The sequence below is a fragment of the Pristis pectinata genome, chromosome 23 (genome assembly GCF_009764475.1).
Source record: "Pristis pectinata isolate sPriPec2 chromosome 23, sPriPec2.1.pri, whole genome shotgun sequence".
Lineage (NCBI taxonomy): Eukaryota > Metazoa > Chordata > Chondrichthyes > Rhinopristiformes > Pristidae > Pristis > Pristis pectinata.
The window spans coordinates 31507461-31518863 of NC_067427.1; positions in this window are offsets into that span (position 1 = coordinate 31507461).

Genomic DNA, 11403 nt, shown 5'->3' on the forward strand with positions numbered 1-11403 from the left:
CCTGCTACAGCTCCACCCAACTTTCCATCTGAGCTGTCCTGTTGTATCCTTAGATAATCACCTTTGCTATCGATTACTCCAGTACCGATCCCTGTCGTACACCACCTGTTACAGGTTTCCAGTAAGAAATGCACTCATCTACCACCACCCTCTGCCTCCTATCACCAAGCCAATTTTGGATCCAGTTTGCCATCAAGCCTCGGATTCCTTTTGTCTTAATCTTTTGGACCAGCATACAGTACAGAACCCTGTCAAAAGCCTTACTAACGTCCATGTAAATCACGTCCCTAGCTCTTGACCTGTTCTGCCAATGGGAACAATTTCAAGCTACTCCATCTGTATCCATCATGATTTTAAATTCTGACGAGAAAAGAGGAGGTTGCTACTGAGGGTCATAGTCACATAGCCCAAACAGTTCATTTGGCTCACTGTGTCTATGCCAACCATCTGGTCTATACACAAATGAAGTCCGTCACCCTGGAAACATTTTAATAAATCTCTTTCGCACCCTGTCCAAAGCAACCCAAGCTTCTCCAGTCTGTCCACAGAATGTCAGTCTCTCATCCCTGAAATGATCTTCTGTGCCATCTCTGGAGCCTTCATATCTTTCCTAAAGTCTGGCACCCACAACTGGAGGTTATACTCCTGCTGTGGCTGAGTCAGTGTGTTGTAAAGGTGCATCATTAGTTCCTTTCTCTTGCATGCTGTGCTTTATAAATAAAGCCCAAAATGCTTTTCCTACACTTTCCCAATCTGCTTGCCATTTTCAAAAATTGTGTGCATATACCCCAGGTAGAGTCGTACAACACAGAAACAGGCCCTTCAGCCCACCACATCCATGCTGCCCATCAAGCACCTATCTCTGCTGATCCTATTTACATAGACGCATAAAGGAATACAGCGTAGAAATGGGCCCTTTGGCCCACTGAATCTACATCAATCACCCATTTTACATTAATCTTGCGTTAATCTTTTTTATTCTTCGCAAATTCTCATGATTTCTCCCTCAATTCTACCGCTCACCTACCCACTAGGGACAATTTATAGTGCCATCTACCAGCATCTTTGGAATGTGGGAAGAAACTGGAGCACCCAGTTTTACCAGCATTTTGTTAATAGCCTACTATGCCCTGCCGATTCAAGTGCTTATCAGATGCTTCTTAAATGTCGTAAGAGCCTCTGCCTCCACCACCGTACCCGGCAGTGCGTTCCAGACTCCAATTGCACTCTGGTGAAAAAGTTCATCCTCAAATCACCTCTAAACCCATGCCCTCTGGTCTGAGACACCTCTGTGATGGGGAAGAGTTTCTTACTATTTCAGTCTATCTATGCCTTGCATAATTTTGTATACCTCTACCAGGCCACCACCCTCCCCACTGCCAAACCAGCTGTGCTCCAGCCAAAACAATCCCAGCCTACCCAGTCTCTCCTTATAACTGAAACATTCCTTCGCAGCAACATCTGATTAATCTTTTCTGCACTCTCTCCAATGTAATCACATCCTTCCTATGGTATGACCAGAACCTCTCACAAGATTCCGGCTGTGGCCTAACCAATGTTTTATAAAATTATGCTAAAAAACTCCCTGCTCCTGTATTCTGTGTCTCAGCTACTAAAGACACGTGCCTTCTTCACCACCCCATTTACCTGTGTTGCCATCTTCCAGGATCTTTGCACTTGTACACTTTTGTATGTTTCAGTGAGATCTTCTTTCATTCTTCTAACTCTCCTAAATACGTGTGTAATTGACCCAATGGCTCCTCATACGACCGTCCTGCCATCCCAGGAGTCAATCCAGTGAACCTTCTTGCACTCAATATTAAGTATATTCTTTTAAGTAAGGGGTCCAAAACTGCACTTGCCCTCCAGGTGTGGTCTCAACAAAGCCCTGTATAATTGTAGCAAGATATCCTTATCCCTGTACTCAAAACCTTTGCAATGAAGGCCAACATACCATTTGCCTTCTTAACTGCTTGTGCACCTGCACATTTGATTTTCGTGACTGATATTCAAGAACATTCAGGTCCCTCTGTACATAAACATTTGCTAATGTATAAAAATTTAAATAATAAATTCTCTTTGTTCTACCTAAATGGATACCTTAACATTTATCCACATCACACTGCATCTGCTATGGATTTTCCCCATTCACTCAACTTGTATAAATCGTCTTGAAGGTCCTTAGTACCCTCCTCACAATCCCATCCAGCTCCAAGCTGTCAGCAGACTTTGAAATCCTCCGTTCAGTTCCCTCATCCAAATCATTGATATATGGTAAATAACTGGAGCTCAAGCACTAATTGCTGTGGTACCCTAACAGTCACTGTCTACTGCTCAGAAAAGACACATTTATTCTTGTCACTTCAATTCCCCATTCCACTCTCACTCTGACCTCTCCGTCTGTGGCCTCCTGCACTGTTACAATGAGGCCCAGTGCACAATACCTTGAGGAACAACACTTCATTTTCATTCTGCACATATTGTAGCCTTCCAGAATCAATATTGAATTCTCCGACTTTAGGTAACTTTTCTGTCTGTGTCAGAAGTGGCCATTTCCAAAAAAAAGTGATCCAATCTCAGTTTTTCTCACTCCATTAATATAGCCTGACTCGCTGGGCACATCCCACAACCCTGCTATTAGCAACACATAACACAGACAAAGAAGGATAATGTGCCTGTGACTGTCACATTAACCTATTTTGTCTCACCCTATCAGAGCTATTCCCTTTGTTCTACCCATTCCTCCCCCACCTTCTCTGCTACTGAAAGTTAACTCGTTTTGTCTCTTCCCTAGTTCTGACGAAGGGTTTCAGACCTATATGTTCTCTGTTTCTCTTTTCACAGATGCAGCCTTATCTGCTGAGTGTTTCTAGCAATTACCATTTTAATTTCAGAATTCCAGCACCAGAACGTTTTTGATTTGCTTTTATTCCTACTCACTCTTTCCTGTCTGTCAATCGTGTCTTAATTCATACCAGTATATTATTCCCAACTGCATGTGCTTTAATTTTAGTAACCTCTTACATGGGACTTTCTCAAAGCCTTCTAAAAATCCAAGTACACCACATCTACTGGTTCTCCCTTATCTATACTATCAGTTACATTCTCAAAAACTAGAAAATATTTCTTAAACATGATTTGTCTTTTCTCAGTGTATTGTAGAGATATGTTTTAAGTGCCTTTTATAATCACATTCTTCATAATACTTTCCCTACTGCTGACTTTAGTCTGTGGTTCCTTGTTTTCTCCATTTTTTTTGTGAATGGTGGGCTTACAGTTACCACCCTCCAATCTATGAATCATTCCATATCCATAAGAATTTTGGAAATGACAACCAATGCATTAACTATTTCTATGGCTATATCTTTTAGTACTCTGGGATGCAAATTATCAGGCTCTTGGTATTTATTAGCTTTCAGTGCCATTCATTTCTCCAACACTTTCCTTTTAACTAATGCTAATTTCCTTAGTTCCTCCTCATCATTAAACTATTCCGCTTCAACTACTGGGAAGTTATTCTGTGAAGATAGCACAAAGTATTTGTTGAATTATTCCCATCTCTTTGTTCCCATTTCTGACTGCAAAGGATCTACATTGGCTTCACTATCCTTTCTCTTTTTACAAACATGTAGCAGTTTTTATAACCTGCTTTTATGTTTTTTTATACACTTTAATACAGTTTACTCTCTTACTCCATTTTTGCACACAGGAGTTTGGTTAACAAGGCTAGACATACATGGTTGAGGGCAAGATACATGAATTGGTTATTGGACACAAAGCAAAAGGTTGGAATAAAGATATCTTTCTCAAGTTGGGGGCGCTGTGGCTGGTGAGGTAAAGGAACTGGTGATAAGTCATTGATGTACAATCAGTGTTTTGGCTGAGGGAACTAGACATCACATTCCAAAGTTTGCTGATGATACAAAACTAGGTGGGATTGTGAGTACGGAGGAGAGTATAAAGAGACTTCAAGGGAATATAGATTTAGGCAAATTTAACCTTTTAATTTTTAAAAAAATTTTATTTACAGCATGGTAACAGGCCCTTCCGGCCCAACGAGTCCACGCCGCCCATTTTAAACCCCAAATTAACCTACCCATACATTTTTAGAATGTGGGAGGAAACCGGAGCACCCAGCGGAAACCCACGCAGACACGGGAGAACGTACAAACTCCTTACAGACAGCGACGGGAATTGAACCCCGATCTCTGGCGCTGTAATAGCGTCGCGCTAACCGCTACGCTACCGTGTCTTCTCAATGTCAAGTTTATTGTCATATGCACAAGAACATGTATGCAGAGGTGCAGTGAAAATCTTACTTGCAGCAGCATCACAGACACATAGCATCATTTAAGTAGCATTCACAAGAAAAACATAAATTAAACATAAATTATACACAATTTTTACAAGAAAGAACACAACTAGAACAAAAAAAACGATGTCCATTATAGTACAAAGTGGTCATGATTAGGGTTATGTCAGTTGGCTCAAGAACTGAATGGTTGAAGGGAAGTAGCTGTTCTTGAACCTGGTGGTGTGGGACTTCAGGCTTCTGTACTTCTCGCCCAATGGTAGCTGTGAGAAGATGGCACGGCCCTGATGGTGGGGATCTTTGATGGTGGATGTTGCCTTCTTGAGGCAGCGCATCCAGTACATACTCCCGATGGTGGGGAGGGATGTGCCGTGATGTATTGGGCTGAGTCCACTGCTCTCTGCAACTCCTCGCGTTCCTGCAAATTTGAATTGCTGTACCAGCAAAAGGAAATATTGCCTAAAAAGGATATATTTGTCATAGAAGTGGTGCAGTGAAGATTCACTAGACTTTTCCAGGGATGGCGGGTTTGCTGTGTAAGGAAAGATTGAGTGAACTGGGACTGTATGGTCTGGAGTTGAGAGGAAAGAGATGGCTCACCAGGCTGAACACAGAAAGGATACTTACCCTGGTTGAGGAATCTAGAACCAGGGAGCACAGTCTCAGGATAATGGGCAGACCATTACTGAGATTGGTGAACTTTTCTTCACCCTGGAGGGCAGTGGGGACCCTATCACTGAGTTGATTAAATCAGATGTCAATACATTTCTGAACAATAAGGGAATTAAGAGATATGTGGATGGTGCTGAGGCAGAAGATATTGCTCACAACTTCAAGATCATGGCTGACAGAGAGTCATCGAGCAGGCTGGAAGAGCCAAATAGCCTACTCCTTCTCCTACTTCTTATGTTAAAATTTCCTTCTCCACCCCCCCCCCAGCCATTATCCTCTTAAAGACACTATTCACCTCAATCGCTCCAAGTTGAGTTCCATACTCCAAGCCTTATCTCAATGAGAAAAGTTCATTTCTGAATCTCTTATTGGATTTATTAGTAACTAGTTAAACATCCCCTCACATGCAATGCCTCCATCCAACCTTTAAAACTCTTTCAAAATTTAAAACCTCCATCAGGTGAGTCCTCAGCCTTCAATGTGCTAGAGAAGAGTGCCCTAGCCTGTTCTGCCTTTCCTGATGGCAACAGCCTCTCAGTTCTGGTATATTCCCTGTAAATCCTTGTCTGATGAGAATCAGGCCTGGGCAATGCAGGCTATAATTTTGGAGTTGAATCAAAAATATAGAAGGTCTGTGTTTGCAGTTAGAAGTCATTTAGAAAGAACAGAAATGCCCAAATAAAGCAAGTCAGCTACAAAAGCCAGTACAAGGTCACACTTTTTTTTTTGCTTTTTTTTTGATGCTGCAAGCAAAAATTGAAATTCATTGAAATAAATCAAGTTGGTTTACAACTACTCCTCTTGCCCATAACATAAAGCAGCTTTAATGTTTTGAATGTAGGCTTGTCTCACCCATGTTTCTAAATCATCCTACTTGAAAGAATGAGAGCAAATGCAATAGACACAATAAGCAGATGAAATCAGGAAGCATTCTATCATTAGATGCATGCACTACATTGTAGTACTATTATATCATGGATAATATAAGCAAACTGCAGAGCATAAAATCCTTAGACAACTTGCAGGTGTGTTTGGAACTGCAGTACTTCAGAAATAACTATCAAAAGCCCAAAATCAAGGACGCAAGCAGACAACAAAAAGTAGAAAGAAAGGCGTTTGAGTGTTTTGGTACCTCATTTTCTGAAGTTTTATGTTCAATGTTATGATGTTATTGCCAACAAAATAGGTGTCCAGATTGAAAATAATAAAACCCACATATATGGAAAATCTGAAATCAAAACCAAAAATTCAGGAAACACTAAGCAGGCCAGCAAACATCTGTAGAAATTAAAACAGGGTTAATGATTCCGGTCGAAGACCAGTCATCAGAATTGGGAACTTTTTCTCCCTTTTCCACCTTTCTCCTTGGGATCTGGGAAGAAACCAGAGAACCTGGGGAAAACCCAAATGGTCACAGGAAGAAGGAGCAAACTTCACACAGACAGCACCCGAGGTCAGGACCAATCCTACTAACTGCTGCACTTTTATGCTGTCCAACTTTCTTCTGAAACAGAGGAGTTTGAAGGGATGTGAAATTGAGGTTTATAAAAGTATGAAAGTCCTAGGGAAAGCAAATAGGAAGGATCAATTTCCCATAACAGAAAGGTCAAAGAACAAGGAGCACAGAATGAAATTTAATTGGTAAAAGGATTACAGGGGAAGTGAGGAAGTCTGGTGGTAGAAGTGGAACTTACAGAATGACAGGGCAGTAGAGGCAGAAATCTTCATTACATTTCAAAAATACTTGGATGTATAGTTGAGGAGTTGTGGCGTTTGTTCTTTCATACTCCCTGGGGCCCTACCATTCATTGTGTATGTCCTTTCAAAATGTGTCACCTCACATCAGTATTAAACTCCATCTACCATTGCTCAGCCCATCTGACCAATTGATCAATGTCGGCCTAAGACTATCCAATTTTCAAGTCATCTACAAACTTAGTAACATGCCTCCTACATTCATATTCAAATTCTTCATGTTTATAACAAACAGTAAGGGTTTCATGTTACGGACTAGGTTATTATTGGTGAATGTCCCTTTAAGATAGAGCATAGCGTGTGTGAGTGTGTGTGTTGGCGTGGTTACGACAACAGAAGATAAAGGACGTAATGACACTCTTGAAGAAGACAGTCGGAGACAGTCAGAGGAGAGAGAGAGAGAGAGAGAGACAAAGACAGCAGCCTGCTAGTCTCTATCGATGGATGATAAACAGTAACTGTGTCTGTCACTACAATCCACGGATGGATTTTTGGAGTAATCCAGTGGAGTCCACTTTGTTGTTAACCTGTAGAGGGAAACAGGTATTTGTGTGGACGGCCACATCTCGGATGTCTTTTGGGGTGGGAGATACTTCGGAACAAAGCAGTGGAGTTCACTTTGTTGTTGTCCTGTAGAAGGAAACAGGTATTTGTGCAGACGGCCACGATTCGAGTGCCTTTTGGGGTGAGGCAGAAGCAGTGGAGTGGTCACTGCTGAGTAAACACTGAGGTGTCGTATGATTTCCATCGTGGAACATTTGGATTTCGTAACTACTCTCTATTTTCTCTCTACGTTTTGTCTTCAGTCAACGGTGGTTTTGAAGAAGCCTTTGCTCACGTTTCACCTTACAGCTTGCTGAACTGAACTTTGAAAACTATTCCTGGACTTGGAGTTTGGGAATTTGCCAAACACACTCTTCGAGTTTAGTTTTTGGGGAAAATGTTTAAGATTTAACATTTTTACTTCTAACATTCTAACATTTTTACTTTTATTTTTCTTATTATCATAAGTAGTTATTAATAAAGTAGTTTATCTATTACACAATTTTTATCAGACCGGCCACAATCAGTCGTCCACTATAACCCCAATTTGTTCAAACTCAGACCTCTAGTACCAGTCTTGAGTTCGACTTCAGACCACCCTCGTCAATCTTTGGATTTGATCCCAGACGACACTCGTTAATCTTGGGAACGATCCCGGACAAATCTCGTCAATCTTTGGACTCGATCCCGGACGAATCTCATCAATCTGGGGAACTATCCTGGACGAGCCCCCAATTTTGTTACGAACCAGCAACAAAAGAAACACTCCGAGTCATGTATAAGTGTTTAAAACTACTTTATTAATAACTACTTATGATAATAAGAAAAATAAAAGTAAAAATGTTAGAAGTAAAAATGTTAAATCTTAAACATTTTCCCCAAAAACTAAACTCGAAGTGTGTGTGTGGCAAATTCCCAAACTCCAAGTCCAGGAATAGTTCTTAAAGTTCAGTTCAGCAAGCTGTAAGGTGAAACGTGAGCAAAGGTTTCTTCAAAACCACCATTGACTGAAGACAAACCGTAGAGAGAAAATAGAGAGTAGTTACGAAATTCAAATGTTCCACGATGGAACTCATACGACACCTCAGTGTTTACTCAGCAGTGACCACTCCACCGCTTCTGCCTCACCCCGAAAGGCACTCGAATCGTGGCCGTCAACACAAATACCTGTTTCCTTCTACAGGACAACAACAAAGTGAACTCCACTGCTTTGTTCCGAAGTATCTCCCGCCCCAAAAGGCATCCGAGATGTGGCCGTCCACACAAATACCTGTTTCCCTCTACAGGTTAACAACAAAGTGGACTCCACTGGATTACTCCAAAAATCCATCCGTGGATTGTAGTGACAGACACAGTTACTGTTTATCATCCATCGATAGGGACTAGCAGGCTGGCGTCTTTGTCTCTCTCTCTCTCTCTCTCTCCTCTGACTGTCTCCTTCTAAAACGTCATTACGTCCTTTATCTTCTGTTGTCATAACCACGCCAACACACACACTCACACACGCTATGCCCTATCTTAAAGGGATATTCACCAATAGTAACCTAGTCCGTAACATTCAGTTCCAATATTTATTGTAAACCAATGATCACAGGCTTCTGATCACAATAACAAACCTCTACCTTCAGCCTCTGCCTCCTATTCCTCAGCCAATTTTGGAATCAATTTGCCAACTTGCCCTGGATCCCATGGGCTCTAACCATTTGGGACCCCAGTTTTCCGTGTGGAACCTTTTCAAAGGACTTACTGAAGTCCATGCACACTGCATCAAACACACTGCCTTCACTTATACATATTGTTATGTCTTCGAAAATTCAATTAAGTTAATCAGACAGGATCTCCCCTTAACAAAATCATGCTAACTACCTCTGATTAAGATTATTAAGGAGATGTGGTTGCAGGTGACCACAACGGGTGCTCAATATTCCAGGTTATACAGTGTTCAAAAATAACAGGCCAAAAGGGAAAAGAGGGTACCATTGTTCATTAAGCAAGGTATCAATGTGATGTTGAGTTGAGATATGCAGTACATAGTAATAGAGGCAAGAGACTGCAGGTGTTGGAATCTGGAGCAAAGAGAAATTCAGCGGGTCAGGCAGCATCCGTAGAGGGAAATGGACAGTTGACGTTTCAAGTTGAGATCCTTCAGGAGTCCAGATGAAGGGCCTTGACCCAAAACATCTACAGATGCTGCCTGACGTGCTGAGTTCCTCCAGCAGTTTGTTTTTTGCTTCAGTAGTCAGTTCAGGTTTACTGACAGTATAAGTTTAACAGCTCACCCTCTGCAGAATCCTGTCCCGCTTGGATTATTTGCTCTGGTCTCCAAGGGGAAGGGGTGGGGTTGGTTGGGGGTGGCTTGAACTAACAATCAATTGAATCGGAGGTGAAAGTGCTCCCACTACTGCTGAGCCACTGCGAACACAGCTCAGTATTCTGCATTGAATGGGCAACTGGAGTCTGTATTAATTCCTGTTAAGCCAAAGTTTGACTGAAACCAACATGTGTGTATTTGACGCACGAGTGTGTACTCAGGATAACCTAGTCTTAGATAAAGATTTGTAATGTAAAAGTGCTTTCAGATTTCTGACAATGGCTAAAAGTGAGAGCACACCTATCATAATCCTTGGAATCAAGATGCAGAGTGTTAAAGGAAAGTTCCTCTTATACATGGAATTTCACAAACACTGGGTTTTCCTCATCATCGCTAAACATGATATGTTGCAGAGAGCTGCAACAGACAATCTGGTTGTAACACTACTGTAGTGTTTCACTGCTCAAGGAATTCTGCAGCACCAGACTGGAGCAGTGCAGCTGGCTGTTTTGCACAGCAGAGTACTTCCCACCCAGCCGATTACTAGAAGGCTAGAGACTCACAGAGTGGTTTCTGCACAGAAGGAGATCATTCAGCCCATTGTGTCTGCACCAGCTGTCTCCCAGAACAACTCACTAGTTCCACCCCCAGCCCCTTCTCCACAGCATCGCAAATTAGCAGTCACTGCAGCCAATGCATTCCGGATTCCAACCACACTCTGCTTAAAATAGTTCTTCCTCATGTCACTCTTAATTCTCATCCCCTATATATAATTCCCCTCTTCTCTTCCCACGCATTTTATACCTGCAATTTCTGATCCGTGTCCCCTCCACCTCTGTGAAAAAGACCCAGAGTATTTTATGCTTTACCTTCCTGAAGTGTAGCTGCTGGTCTGATTTAGGAAAGGTGGCAGCAAATTTGCCCACAGCAGTATCCCACAAAGGGTTACAATATGTGTTAACAACCAGATTATCTGTCTCTTGGTGAACAGAATCATAGAATGGTTACAGCATAGAGGGAGGCCTTGTGGCCCATCAAGTCTGTACCAGCTGTACGTAAGAACTCACCTGCCCTCTCCCCACAACTCTGGAATTTTTTTCCTTTTAGAAACTTATCCAGTTGCCTCCTGAACAATTGAATCTGCCTTCCCTATTCCCCCTGGCTCTGCACTCCAGAGCCCAGTCCCTTACTGTGTCAAGACAAAGGTTTTCCTCATGTTGCTGGAGGGATAAACAGTGACAGACTGTTCATACCTGACTGCATTCAGTTCTAAATCTAATCTGACCAATGTTCTGGGAGGATGCCACAGAAGCCTCTTCAAATAAGGCCAGATGGGTACAGCTTAGCAACATTTTGCAGGGGGTGTGCTACAGGCCTTCTAACAGCCACCAGGAGATAGAGGAGTAGATATGTGGACAAATCATAGTGAGTTATAAGAATGATAGGGTCATGGTAGTAGGGGATTTCAACTACCCCAATATCAACTGTGATCACCTTGGTGTGAAAGGATTAGAGGGAGTGAAATACTTAAGCTGCATCCAGGAGAGATTTTTGAGCCAGTAGATAGTTCAGCTAGAGAAGAGGCAGTACTGTACCTAATCTTGGGTGCTGTAGCTGAGCAAGTGGTTGAAATATCAGTGGGAGAGGATTTTGAAGACAGTGACCATTAGCTTCAAAGTAGTTGTGGCAGGTAGGTCTATATGGAAAAGTGGGAGTCATTCAAAAGTGAAACAGTCCGAGCTCAGGACCAGTGTGTCACCACGAGGGTGAAAGGTAAGGATAACAAGTCCGAGGGACTCTGGATGTCACA